The following is a 15,479-nucleotide window of genomic DNA, read 5'->3' on the forward strand; positions in this document are numbered from 1 at the left end:
GATGTCTACATAGCTCCCGTGCTAGAAACACAGGTAGCTCCAAGAAATGACAGTGAATTATCACTAATGACAGTGAATTATCACTAATACATGCACTATAATCCGCATCCAGCGATGCAACAGATGGTGCATCTCCTACCACAAAAAAATAATACACTATGTGATGCACCCAAGATTAAAGTACAAATTAGCAACTCATAATTAACACAAAACCAAATATAGAAAAATAAGGATTTACTAGCTGGTTGTCCCCTTGTTGCTGAAATTGCAGTCGACAATCTTGTACAAGCATCCATCAACCTCGTAGGAGTCTCATGCACTAGATGACTTGAACAATACATTGTTAGCAAAGACATTCTAAAATAATAAAAGTAAGAGTTAAGAAGTTTTGAATGTTCAAAATAAAAAATTCCTTCTAACTTGTCAACTAAAAGATTATTTTACCTGTGGCAGTTGGAGCTTTGCTACTATCGGCCTCACTGCATTGTCGTTCAGGTTGTGGATCAGTTGCCAAAAAATCTTGTATAACAAGAATTTAGTAGTTAAAGTTTCTTACAACTCTTTAAAAAAATTGCATCAATATAGTATTTTTTCACATATTACATATTTTACTTCACAACATAAAAGATTATAAAATATAAATCTTTATTGAACTTCTTTTATAACTAAAGATTCATTACTGCTTACTTCATAACGACGAGCTTGCGCTCTCAAATATGATAGCCTCCTCACCATCTCCTCAGATTCCATATTCGCCTCATCCAAAATTTTCATTATTTCTAAATTAATTTAAAAAAATTTCTCTTCAACATTTTTGTTACATTGGGAGTTTCAGCAATATCCTCATTAGAAGGCGTAGCTAGTGGCTTGGTACTTATTGCTGGTGCTTTACCCTTATCCTGAACACCAAATTGTGAGAGGAATATCAGTAAAACTATCATAAAAACTCAAAAACCATAAATAAAATAACGTAATAATATAACATTTTTCAACTATCTAATTTGTCCAATTTCAAAAAGGTTTACCCTCACTGTAGAAGGGGTGGGTGTAGCATCCTGGTGACCTCTATCATCTGTTGGATCCATATCGTCCTGTCACAAAGATTAAACATAAAAAATTCAGCTAATTGAAAGCAATAGATAGCAAAAAGAACTTATTAAAAAAATGGTAAATAATACTTATAGCCCTCATGATAGTAACTTTGTTTATATCTCTGCGATTTAAATGTTAATATATTAGCAGTTCTTCCCCTGCACTTATTGATTTTATTGCACAAACAAAAACTTCATTCCCCTTATGCGCCTCAAATATGCAATTGGGTTGCTTACTAGTTGAGGAAGGTCGCGTACTATTTATAAAATCTGCAATATTACCCATTGCTTTTGGTCTCCCATCAATGTACATAGCAAATCTTTTACTTTGATCATTTTCTTTCTGTTGTATATAATTAGCTGATAGTGCATACCTACGCATACTTTTTTTTTATATCAAACATCCACATCCAATCATTGTAATTGTAACATGGATCGACATACTTGAACAATTCGACAACTTTTTTGTAACATACCTTTATCCCATCCATGGAAAATAGGCCCAAACCATGTAACAAGGATGGAGCACTGCGATATATCCTCTCATTAACACAAAAATCTGTGTTAATTGGAGGTAGCTCATTGGGTATCCATTCTTTCTCAATTTGTGTGTACCAAAAGGGTACCTTGATGTCGGCTTTGGTCTCATCATCATAAGAACATGACCCCCATTAGCAAGGAAAAATTGCATGCGTTTATCAAATTTTTTTCTAATCTTTTGACCTCTAGTTGATCTCCCTATTTTAGCCGTACTACATGTAGAGCTTTCATCTACCATTTCCTCATTTCCCTCATTCGATGTAGATAGATTTGACAAGTACCTATTTGGCGGGTCCTGCAATCCATCAAATGGAAAGTGAAAGTGACAAATATAAAATGTAGTAAGTTGAAAGTGATTATACAATTATATTTCTATACAGACCTTCTTTGTCTATATATACATTATATGATTGTATAATATGTCTATTTATAACATACATGATCAATGATAAACAAGAAAAATATAAGAAAATTATGTCTATTTATTGAGTTATACCTGTTGATCCATGTCATTGTGCACGATCCATGCCAAATGGGTCAAATTTCCTACATATGTTAATCATTTATCTTAAGTTAGCTAAAAATTACATGATATGCATAAACATGAACAAATTTACCTTATATATGGAATGCAAGATCATCAACAGAAGGGGTGATGATGTACCTGTAGTCAATTGATTGTTTGCAAAAAGAGTGACAATCAGACACAATATAAACATTGGTAATTATAAATAACATTTGTTGTAATCATTAGAAATGAACACAATAAATATGTAATCAAATTTTTGGCATATGTTAATCATTTACCTTAAGTTACCTAAAAATTACATGATACACGTTTGCTACAAATAACTTAGAAGACAACATGAACAATAGGCAACATCGTAAACATGAACAAATTTCCCTTATATATGGAATGCAAGATTGCCAACATAAGGGGTGATGATGTACCTATAGTCAATTGACGATTTACAAAAAGGGTCATAATCAAACACAACATAAACATTGGTAACTATAAATAACATATGTTGTAATCATTAGAAATGAACACAATAAATATGTAATCAAATGTCTTGCATATGTTAATCATTTATCTTAAGTTAGCTAAAAATTACATGATACGTGTATGCTACAAATAACTTAGAAGACAACATGAACAAATTTACCTTATATATGGAATGCAAGATTGTCAACAGAAGGGGTAACAATGTTTGTAGTCATTTATTATCTTCTTCTTCATCATCATCATCATCATCATCATCATCATCATGATCACCATCATCACCATCATCGCCATCATCATCGCCATCATCACCATCACCATCATCATCATCATCACCATCATCATCATCATCACCATCACCATCATCGTCATCACCATCATCTTGATCTTCATCATTTTCTTCTTCATCATCTTCAATATCTTCTTCTTCCATAACATTATACTTTATCGGCCTTCCTCTTGGATCATGTCTAACAAAAAATGACCAACCCTATTAATGTGGAACCTCTGAGTAAAACACTTGCTCGCATTGGCTTGGAAGAATGTAGGGTTCATCTCCAATTGGCTCAAATGACCTTGTATTGATCATTGTAAATCCATTATCATGTTGAATAACCGTTCTATTTGGATCATTTTGATTTAGTCGTAACTTGTACCATTTGACGACAAATAGAACTACTTTGAAGGTGTTAAATTCACACTCAATTATATCATCGAAGATGCCACAGTATTGATTTTGAGATTGTTGAGGATGTATGTTGTTTCTAGATGATATATTGGTGACCTCGAAAACTATAGTTATCCCAGAATCACAAGTTTTCTTTGTGTCATCCAACCTTTTTATGCAAAATTTGTGGCCATGATAGTACATAGCTTTGTGGTGCTTGACCTACAATTTTTGAAGTGTGTGTAAATTATTTGCATCGTCAGTTGATACGAAACATACATCGAGTTATGATCATTAATAAATTTCTACGTACCTCTCCACCTCTTAAACCCTTTACTAGATCAACTACCATCGGCATAATATTGGAATCTCCATTATGATGAGCTTCTGTAACCAATGAAGCAACACCTTCCCATGTTAATTAGAAACCATTTTGTTGACATCGTTCAATCCATTCCGTCATCAAATCAAGATTGTTCGCAATATACAAATGTATTGCATCCCACTCTCAACCACCTGTTTCAAAAAAATACACCAATTAAAAATAACTTATATTGAAGATTTATAAGAATTAATTAACTACAATAACATCTTAGATTTACCTCTCACTTTCCTCAATCTATCTTTTCCCATCAAGTACTCCCCTTTGAATTTGTTAATTGAGTTGGGATCCCAAATATGATCTGCATGGATCTTTGCTACAAACTTAGGAAGATATTCAGTAATGTACACCATCGTTTGGTATACCATATATCCCTCCACTATAGACCCCTCAGGATGTGCTCTCTGTTGAACCAAGCCTTTCAAAAATTTCAAGTGCCTCTCAACCATCCACATTGACCTGGTGGTACAGGTCCACACAATTCAATCTCCTCAACTTGATGTATGAGGTAGTGTTCTTGTGCATTGAAAAAACTTGGAGGTAGACACTTTTGCATTTCACACATCAGAAGAGGAATTTTTCTCTTCCAATATTTTATATCTTCTTTATTGATTTCTTTAGATGACAACCACCTCATGTATTTTCCAAGATCATATATAACCTATTTGACATTGTTGGCAAAGTTGTGTGGGAGAGATAGAGGTAGAACATACTGCAATATTTGTAAAATGATCTTATCAATATTTTATAAAAGAATGCAATTAAAACTACATGCAGTATATAAATATATAGTGAATACAAAATAACATGAATTACCTTAATAAATGTATCCCAATTGTGTGTTTTCAACCCTAGCCCAAATTTACTTTTCTTTGATATGAGATTGTTTATGTTCGTAGCAAATCTTGTGGGAAATCGTATTTTTTTATGACTTCTTTTATAGCATTGCTCTGCTGCCCTGACAATAACCAACTAAGGGCACTTGTATCAATCCGATCTCCATTGTTATTTGATCAAATGCCATTTTTCATTGCATGGTTGGATTCTTCAATGTCACTACAAGTTTTGACAATTTGATCTTTGTCATGCCTTCCATCCAAGATTTTCCATAATGTCTCTGTTACATTCTTTCCAATATGCATAGGATCAAAAAAATGCACAATTGGGAGTTGCTCGTAGTACGACAACCTAGTAAATTGCATAGGATAAATTTTTAGTCTTTTGGAAGTTGGCCATTGATGCCTTGACGACCTTCACAAGCATCAATCACATCATCAGTAAAAAAATCACAATATCAAAATATAAATTTGAAACAATAACCATTAGATGGGATGACATTACCTCAACGATTTATTTTATTGTGTGCCAACTTCCATAGGTGAGGTGTCATTCTCTGTGGCTTTGATGTAGTCTCTTCTTTCCCATTGAAAAGATATTTTTTGGTAATTTGGTAATTATGATTTCTGTGTAGAAAGTGTCTATTCTCATCGAACACCTACTTTCTTAAACTTTTTGAATGATGAGATTTCATCTTTGGACCACAAACTAGACATGCAAATTTTCCCTTTGTCTGAAGACCTACAAGATCGTGTATAATTGGATTAAATGTGTTAACTTTGACATACCAACAAAGAGGTGTCAAGAAGAGAACATACCACAAAAATGTGTTAGTTCAGGGGCATCGTGTATTGTCCATAAAAGCATTGTATGAAATTGAAATTGTCTTTGTCTTATTGGTCTACAGATGTCATACATAGTAACCCCATTCCATAACACCATCAACTCATCGATAAGGGGTTCAATATATATGTTGATATGTTTAACTTGGTACTTACCTAGTTGAATGAACAAAAACATTACATAATTATTATGACCATTTGATGGATTAGTAATAATAAATTAATTTAGATGACCATTGAATCAAAAAATACGTGGAATAATCAGTGTCGACATTATGTGCTCTCTCTTTATGGACAACCAAGGAGGTATGTTATTGTTGATAACAAAAATAGGCCACATCGAGTACGTAGATCTCATCTCTCCAAAAGGATTGACACTGTTTGCTACCAATGAAAGCTTGAGATTACGAGGTTCTTTTTTAAAGTGTGGCCATTCTTTCTCTATTTTCTTAAATGTCAAACCATTTACAGGCATTCACATAATGTCATCTTGACTTCTATTGCATGCATGGTAATCCATAAATTGTGCCAAGCTATTGCACCTGAATAATCATTGTAGACGTGAAATAATGGGAATATGCCAAAGAACCTTGCGAGGCACCTTTTTTGTTAATCAATCTGATTGATATCTACTGATATGACAAGTAGGGCATTGTGTTGCAAATTCATATTGTTTATGATATATAATATGATCGTTTAAACATGCATGTATTGTTTGATACTCCATTCCAATATCTTTCATGATCGCAAATAATTCTTGGTACGAGCGATGTAGAATGTTTGATGGTGGTAACAAACACTCACCTATCAACCTACGACCAAAAATATAATTTGTTAATTTAAATAATATTAATTGCTACATGAACCCAATGTTAATTGTAAGGGAACTACGAATAAAATAATGAAAGAAGATGGCATACCTTAACATATGTGTCATTGCTACGTTGGATAAACCATTCATAACCTTCAAGTTCACCAACAACAATACAATGGCAAGAAGAGTTTTTTTGGAGCTTTCATATAGGGACCGGTGTGCCTTCTCAAGTAAAGGTACATTAAGCTCTATGTCATCATCATCATCATCATCATCATCTTGATCATCGTGATCATCTTGATCATTTTGATCATCATGATCTTCATCATCCTGGTCTTCTTCCATGGTATCATTACCTTCTACTTCAATATTCACACCTCCATGTTTCCTCGTTTGAAAATCTGCATTCTCCGAATTGTCATGGTCCATAACATGAAACTAAGGGATGTCGACCTATATGAAAATGATGACCTTATATTAACCATGACCATGATGTCATCATCAAATCATGTCTTATGTAGTTTATAAACTATTAAAATACATACCAATGGGCGATATTCATTTCCCCCTTGAATGTGACCATGTTGCCTACAATGTTGCTCAGCTGTTGTGATTAGATATCTTCAAGTCTTTAAGCCCTTACACATTTTGCAAGGACAATAAAATTTTCCATCACCTTTTTTTTTTAAGTTAGACAACGATCTAGCAATTGTCTCCCTATTTTTTTGTGTGTTGATATCATCAGACATGGTCTTTCTTGAATGGAAAGACTCGTTGGTGGAAGAAGGATGATTTGTTTGCAACCTGCAAATGGAGTAGTAAGAGGAAGACACATATAGAAAGGAGTTAGGTCTGTGAACCAAGTAGGAGTTAGGACATGCTGGAGTGGGGTCAGCCCAAGATATTTTGGAATCTTGAAGAACCTAGTAAAGGGTATTTGGAAAGGTGAAAATAAACAATTATTTTTATAGCTACAAAGGAGGAATCAAGAGCATTATAAATAATGAAGAAGAAACTTAAATCCATACAACTTCACCTCTATTTACAATTTGACCTTTCTGCATGTGAAATATGACAATATAAAAAATTTCCATTCATATTTTCACTTAAAAACGAACACCAAATATACTTTTGTTACAATATCTTCTTTAGATTCTTCGCTATCAGATTCTTCAAAACTGCAAGCTCCTGTGCAGAAAAAAGATGAGATGTACTAAGTAATTTTTGATGGGCAATATTTAAGCAAATCAACTATCAAAATTTTTTTTAATGAAATTTAGTAACTTTATTATGTACTAAAGACTTGGCAAGATGTTCCCATGTCTATCTATAGAATGCCTATCTGCATGGTTGTTTGCAAATAGTCTAGTATGGTGCCACTTTTGAACAACAAAAATTGTCATTGGGGCTGGTAATTTGGCTCAAGAGATGCACAAGCCTGTTGACACCATAAATTTTTTAGTTCATATAGCATTTAGCTATCTTCTTTAACAAAATCCAAAGAGAATACAAACAAATTAATGAGCCGCATCTATCTCAATTGAATAGCAAGTACTATAGTGAGTATTAGGAAACTGACCTTGCGAATATCATCTAGTTCATAAAGTAGAACTTGGTAAAATTGTCCTTCACTTACACCATCTTTGAATAAATATCAAAGCTGTCAGTAAGGAGACATAAGAAATGTAGAACTAAATCTCACCACAAAAACCAATCAAAACGAAATAAATTACCTATAAAATATAATTCGCAGAGGCTTTTGTCCTGTTGCTCTACGAAAAGAAATCAGTAGCTCTCTGCAAAGAATCAAAGTGAAATAATCATTCAAATTTCCTAATAATCAAGGCTGAAATTGTGCTCTGGAGGGTTTTCTCCTCTTCATCATTTAGTAATTCAGAACACGTCCCTAATCCATGGTGTGTGAAGTTGTAAAAGTTTTCCCCAAGTTAATTCTTTGTGACTTCAGGCCAGTCTTGGGATGCAACCACCTGAAATTTGCACCAAATTCCCAAAATATTAAGATAAGCATTTCTCATATGAATTGTGTGAACTAGAACAACAACAAACAATGATCTATATTGAAAACCTACTGCCATGCGCTATTGATGGACTAGAATCTTCTCTAGGGTGTAGATGTCTAACATCTAAAAAGTTCTCCACAATTGCACATTAAATAAATAGCAGTAGATTTGCAAAATAATAAAAATGAAACTCAACACCAACTTGTATCGAGAATAATTGATCAAACTCGGATCACCTCAACGTGAAAATTCATTTAAGATATGGTGATTAAAAGTTAGGTTTTTTTCTCAAAATCGCTGCAACTCAGAGGATCAAATCTTTGCTGATTAGTTTAACATAGGTTGGTGAACAAAAAATTCATAATAAAAATCTAATTTTTTTCCACACTTGTTCCAACCATATAATGAATGACAAAAAATGAATTGTATACGAGTCACTCCAAATCCTTAGCTTTTAATACACTTCATAGATGAGATTGCATTATATGGTTTGAACAAGATGTGGAAAAAATTGAAATGATAGAGTCACTCCAAATCCTTAGATTTTAATATGCTTCATAGATGAGATTGATCATGAATCTGTTGATGATTTGGAGTGATAAGGATATAAATAGAGTGTACTTGCTTTGTAAGCTCATGGTTTTTAAGTCATTTTGAAGGTCACTATGTTGGAACAATCAGAACCAAAGGAGTGTATGGAACAGTCAGAGCTTTAAGTAATATATGAAATCTAAAATCACTTGTAACATCAAACAACCACTTTGATATGGCTTAGAGAACCTAAAAATCCAAACATTATAGGGAAGCATCCAACACAAACAAAGTATTTTTCACATACTTCGCATGGATGATAATTTTACAAACTTAGAGACAAATAAAGCTCACTTAACCTTGAACAAAACTAATATTTGTTCTTCAAAAGTAATGAAGATAGTAGAATACCCAAAAAACTTAACTTAGATTTGGTTGAATTTAACAAGAAGGTTCTAAAGACCATTCATTAGAGAAATCAATTCAAAGGTGATGTCTTGTTGCATATGATAAGAGAATTTCACTTTCTAAAAGAAATAGAATGCTTACTAAGTCTGTGACACATTTTGATACAAAGAATTATAGTGACTAGTCAAAATATCAATATGCTCAATTTGGTATTATATGTCAAATTTTATAGTGCAACTTGACTTCGAAAGGCATAGATACTATCTTCAGTTTCTTAGCTCCTATTATTTAAGTAGACTTTGATGCAATGAAGCTTGAACTCTATTTTGAAAAGAATAGAGTTGTTGATTATTTAACTTCCACCAGTGCCACTTATCCAATTTATATAAAAAGAATACCATCAATATTTGATTATAATTTCCATGATGAGTTGATGTAAAAAGAAGTAGAACGAAAGTATAGTGATAGTCTAGATTGAGCTGAAGACTAATTTATGGTATTCATTGATTGTGAAGGATATCAAAATCATATATTATAGATTCAAAATTTTAAAATAGAAGAAGATGTGAATGTTGATTTTAGTTCTAATCCAAAATATAGTTCCAGATATTTTTAATGGTTACATACATACTCTTTTCAAGAAATAAGGTTATTACTTTTAAAATAACATTTAATCTTCAAAGCCACCCAAATGAAAACACACAATATTTTGGTCTTTTTGTTTCAATAATCCACTTATCTAATGAGCAATCATATCATTAAAAGCTTCATTATAGTATTGAATGCAACTAATTGATGTCTCCAAGGAATGCAAAAATAACAACAAAATCTACATGCAAACTTCACAAAATAAGAATTGGCATAAAAAGGGCAAAAATGCATTATTAGTTCAAATTTTCAAAATAGAACTAATCCATTAGTGTGATAAGAAAATCCCAAAGAGTATGTGGTGAAGTGGTAATGTAATGTCAAACTCAAGGTAAAATTACACTATTAAGCACCAAGTTTCTAACATAAGCATCTATATGACATTGATCATAAGAAGAAATACTTTCATCAATTTAGAGAATCAAGTCTCCAACATAAGCATCTATATGAAATTGATCATAAGAAGAAATACTTTCATCAATTTAGAGAATCTAATTAATTTTGGAATAGTTTAGACCGAATTCCAAGGGGCAAATGTAAACCAATCAATACCCAAAGTCTCTTAATTGTTCAATCTCTTCAATGATTTGATTATTCCATGAAACTAAGGGCCCATTTAGCTGCAAATAAAACATCATTGAAAATGGTTTAAATAGATCAAAATGTAAACATGGGCAACTTTGGTTAATGCAAATATATTGTACATTGGACTCACCCTACCAATGACGGTCCACACATTGGTGGGTGAGTCAAGGCATTTTATGGAGACCTTGCTCCAATTGCTGTCTATAGCCAATACTGGCACACTAATCATATTAATTTTGTACAGGTGATTATGCCTTCTGAACTTGACAATAGACTGAAAACTGTTAGTATTCTCTAATATTAATTTTCAATTTCACAAAGAAGATGATTAATGTGACTAAATATGTTTAGTGTAATTTGAAATTAAATTAATTTTTTTTCCAATAACCCATTTACAATAGGTGAGAAACACATGGATCCAATACTTCTTTACAACATTGAGAACTTGTAAGAAGCCAAAAATACTACCCCACTAAACCTTAGACTATCCTTCCAAAACATCAAATAACTAACATATAAACCAGGAGATATATAAACTGAATTACCAGCACAAACAAAATGCAAATAAACCAGAAGAAGCAAATACAGAATGCAAATGATGGACCTAGAACTCCTCGATTTTTTGATTTTTTTTCTATCCCCATATCATCATAAGCTCCCTTCCCTTGTTGATCAACTCTCTTAGCTTGGGGAAGAAAGTTGAAACACATCTTGAAACTATAGTAATTTGCCACACAAACAACTATCCATGTACAGATACATTTTGAAGAGATTTTTTTATTAAATGATCAGTACTCTTCAATAGAATCTTATTATTACTCTTAAGTAAGTTTTAATCATTATTCTTATATTGTGAAGGATGAAGTATTGGGGAGAGTTGTATCTAGACTTTGTGATATACTGAGAAGTACAATATTTTATCTAATTAGAGTAGACTTGATGTTGGCTTAATTTTTAAATAGAACATAGATTATTATAGTTCTGAATCATCTTCTAAGTTTAGTTTGTTCATTGATAATATCAGGACAATGATTATCTAAGGAGATTTCTAAATATCTATCTCTTGAACATGCAAAGAAAGTACTTTGCCTACTTGCTTGGGTGGAAAGAGCATAAATATTTGTATCAACCCGACTTGCTCAGGTCATGATGGTAGATTTGGCAAATAAAAATGTAACATCAATTTGAAGATCTCAAAGGATGAGTGAGAAACAAGCCTAGTTTATTTGACATACAATCATCAAAGAGATAATTTGAATCAAGGAGCTTGGGAGGGAGGAAGAGATTGGTGTGAATTTTAGGACAGATTTGTCTTATAAAAGGTTGTAGATTTAAATGAGACTATCTTGGATGAGTATTAAAGGATTTTGATGTGTGAAATTTCATACTGTCTTGTGATCGATTTCTTGTAAGCAGAGGAGATGATATTTAGAGGTTGTTCATGTCTAGAGATCTTAGATATCTCTGTGGCAACAAGAATCAAGGACAAGTTATGTGTAGAAGTTAAGATTTCAATTAAGATGATTATGGTCTTGCAAATCCAAGTAGCTTAATATTAATAATTTTCAAGTAGCCCAGTCCAGTGAGAATTGGCAGCTCGTCAAGCTCAAGACACTCACCAATGCACATGTTTATTAACTTTGTAAGATTGCCAATTCCTGTGACTATTTTTAATTTCTTGTACCTACACACTCTGAGTTTGATGAGTGTCAATGGAAAAAATGTTGCAACTTCTCACAAGAATCAATAACAATCATCTTTGCACAACCATCATAATGTCATACTCTAGAGAGAGTCCATACCCTCAAGACACAAGTCAAGCTCAAGCTACCGACACTTAGATATAATTAATTCTACTAGACTCTTTAGATGGAATATTTATGATATGCTTATAAGTTCTTTAAAGGAATCCAATTAAAGATTGTTCAATGATATTTGAAATGTTATATTGTTCGGCTTCACACCTGAATATGTGAATCTACTCCAGGCAACTTAGATGCGCAAAACAAGATAGCTCTGGACAATCTGATATCCACAACTGTCATAAATGACCTGTGTCAAAGCTACTTGAGACTCCTTCTATAATTGCACAATCACTATCAGTCACTTGGGGGTGATTAAGCTTCTCGTATCCATTAATTTCAATCCTTTCAAGATTCCTTACACTAGAAAGAATAGTTATTTTCAGCAGCTTTATACATTTGATTATTTGAATCCCCTCCAAACAAGTTTGACATGCAAAATAGGGAAGCTCCTCAAGCACCAAACAATCTAATATCCACAAGTGCACCAAATGGTTCATATTAAAGCTACTTCACACCCCTTCTGAAATCCCACCATCAATTGGCTTTAGATGATTAAGCTTCCCGCATCCATCGATTGTAATGGTTTCCAAGCTACTTAGACCATAGAGTATAGGCAAGTTCTTAACATGAAGACACTCAATAATGCATAGCTCTATAAGTTTTGGAAGATTTCCTATCCCTACCACCAGATCCAAATTTTTGCACCACTGCATTGTGACTGTGAAGACTAAAAACTGACATTGAAAATATTATCATATAAAACTTCTCAGAAGAGTTAGTGGTACTTCTCTCTAGGCAGCTCAATTCAACAAGAAATGACAACTCCATCTCCAGATGCTCAGTAACGTCCAACTCTGTCATGTTTGAAGGATCATCCATTCCCGTGATATTTTTTGAATGTTTGCAACATTGCATGATGAGTGTTTAAGTTTGTGTCCACAGCCTTGTTTGATGACATTACAAGTAAATGGGAAAGCAACATATAAGGATGTATTCTAAACATGGTTCTCAAACAATATGGAGAAGTGTAAACCTAGTTATTTGTAGAAATTTATTTGAGTCTCGATGTAGTTCTACCAAAAATTTCATCCCATTACAGATTTAGGCATGATAGTATTAATAGGTGCATGGATTGTAATATTTATAGACTAGCAAGTAAAGGTTTGGTTATATTCCTTTGGCTATGAACATTAGCAAATTTTCCACAATCTCTTGACAACCTTCCTCTTACTTGATCATATTTACTCTTTTGTATGATTCTTTCATGTTTATACATAAAATAGCTTTTTTTAAAGTCATCTTCTTTACTATCTACTATGCAACATATTTTGAATAAGCCATTAGATTCTCTCTATATAGAATTGATACCCAGGGTGTCATCTTGAATCCCCAAAAGATCATTAGTTGCCTTCTTTCACATGCATGAACAATTGCGAAGAATGTGAAAGAAAATGGATGTTGTCCTGAAATATGGACAAGTATTTTATTGACTATCTATATGAATTTGTCAAGATGATGTGAATTCATGAATCTAGCCTAAAGCATGTTGGTCTTGTGAGTTATTGTTAGGTGGTTTAGTCATGTGAGTTTTACCTTATGTTTTTTTGGTGAAATAAATTCATTAAGATTAATTATGACTTTAGAATAATTAAACCTTACGATTATTAAAATATTTAGTGTTAAAACATTAAAATATAAAAGATTAATTAAATACATTTATTTAATTAAAAATATTTAACTAAAATTCTAAATGTGGAATTAAATATTTTTGTAATTATTAAATCAAAATCAAAATTAAGTTGCACAACTAATATGAGTTGTTTTCTAAAAACTGACCCAAGGAAAAAAAAAGATCAAGTAATCAAATTCCTATCACAAACATCTTCCAAACTTGCAAGTAGATTTAAGAAAATTTGTGAGCATTTTTATCAATTAAAAACATGACGACCCTGTGAATAACATGCAATTAGAAAAAGCACCAAACTTCCATTAAGTTTCAAGCAGATTCCATATAATGTAGAAGAAAAGTAATTTATAGGGGAGTAACTCTAGACTGTGCGACCCTTACACTCATCAAAGGCTAAGTAATTGCAGGAACGATTGAGAAACATTGTGGATTAATATGCCATTGAGCATAAATTTTGGATGTTAATGGTGTGCCCTAAATACACAAATAGCCTAGGAGATATAGTGTTTATCGTAGAAGAAGAGCTGCAACATTGTAGCATATATTGATAACAGGAGATATATATAGAGTTGTGGATATATACTTATTCGAGATTCATATCAAGAGGAAAAAACTAACAGTAGATCCATCCATATCAGGCATCATTCTTTTAGACTGAAACAAAAGATTTACTATTATTAATTAATCAAGAGGAGTTTCTGAGCAGAATTCCACTTCAATACAAATTGCAAATTCGATACATAAATTTTTGAAAGGGAATAATTGGAGAAGGCGGTTGCAATCAACTAAGAAAAATGAAGGATCATTCATCAAGGCCAATGTACTAAGCCCTAGATGACTATAAATCCAGGTCTAAATTAGGAGGCGGATTAAACGGTCCGGTGTTAGAAATTTCAAACTTTGAGAAGGAAACGATATTAATTATTTAGAATTTATTTCATCCATTCCATCAACAAATTCATAGGTAACAATTTCAATAAAGGAAATACTAGCTCGCAAGTGAAAAGACAAGCAGAACAATTGATGCCCTAGTAGGGCAGCAACGCTTTATAATTGATATCCTTGTAGGCCAGACAATATTGTCTATACACAGGACTCTTACATAAGAATTTTTTCATAGTAGGCATGCCAAGTGCAATAAGAAGCTAGAGGAATTGGTTCAGCTCCATTGAGGAAAATTGATCAAGGCCCATTTTTAAAAACATGGCTCTGCTCCAAACAGTGAATACAATTGTGAATTGCAATGGGGATAATTTTGCAAAGACAAAATATGTGGTCAACACAATCATATCAACAATAAATAGATTTTTTGTTTCTATCCCCAGCTACTAAGGTCCAATGTGAAGAAGGAGACCTCTCAAATCCTAGAAGCGGTGAAGCAACTATAGATAAATCTTGCCAGAATGAGATCATTGAAAAACAAAAGTAATTCTATGCTAAAATAAAGTAACCTTTACAAGAACAGGAAACACTAGACAAATCACAACCACTATTACATTCAGGCCAAAGAAAATATAGAACTTATTCTGAAAACAAAGGAGAAAGTAAAAAGCTTTAAGAAATCTCAAAGCAGTCAGCATATTAGTTTCCTGATTTCCACCAGTTCTAGAGGGCCTAT

The sequence above is a fragment of the Cupressus sempervirens genome, chromosome 4, assembly GCF_028749045.1.
Source record: "Cupressus sempervirens isolate cs-2001-9-10 chromosome 4, ASM2874904v1, whole genome shotgun sequence".
In the NCBI taxonomy this organism is placed as follows: domain Eukaryota; kingdom Viridiplantae; phylum Streptophyta; class Pinopsida; order Cupressales; family Cupressaceae; genus Cupressus; species Cupressus sempervirens.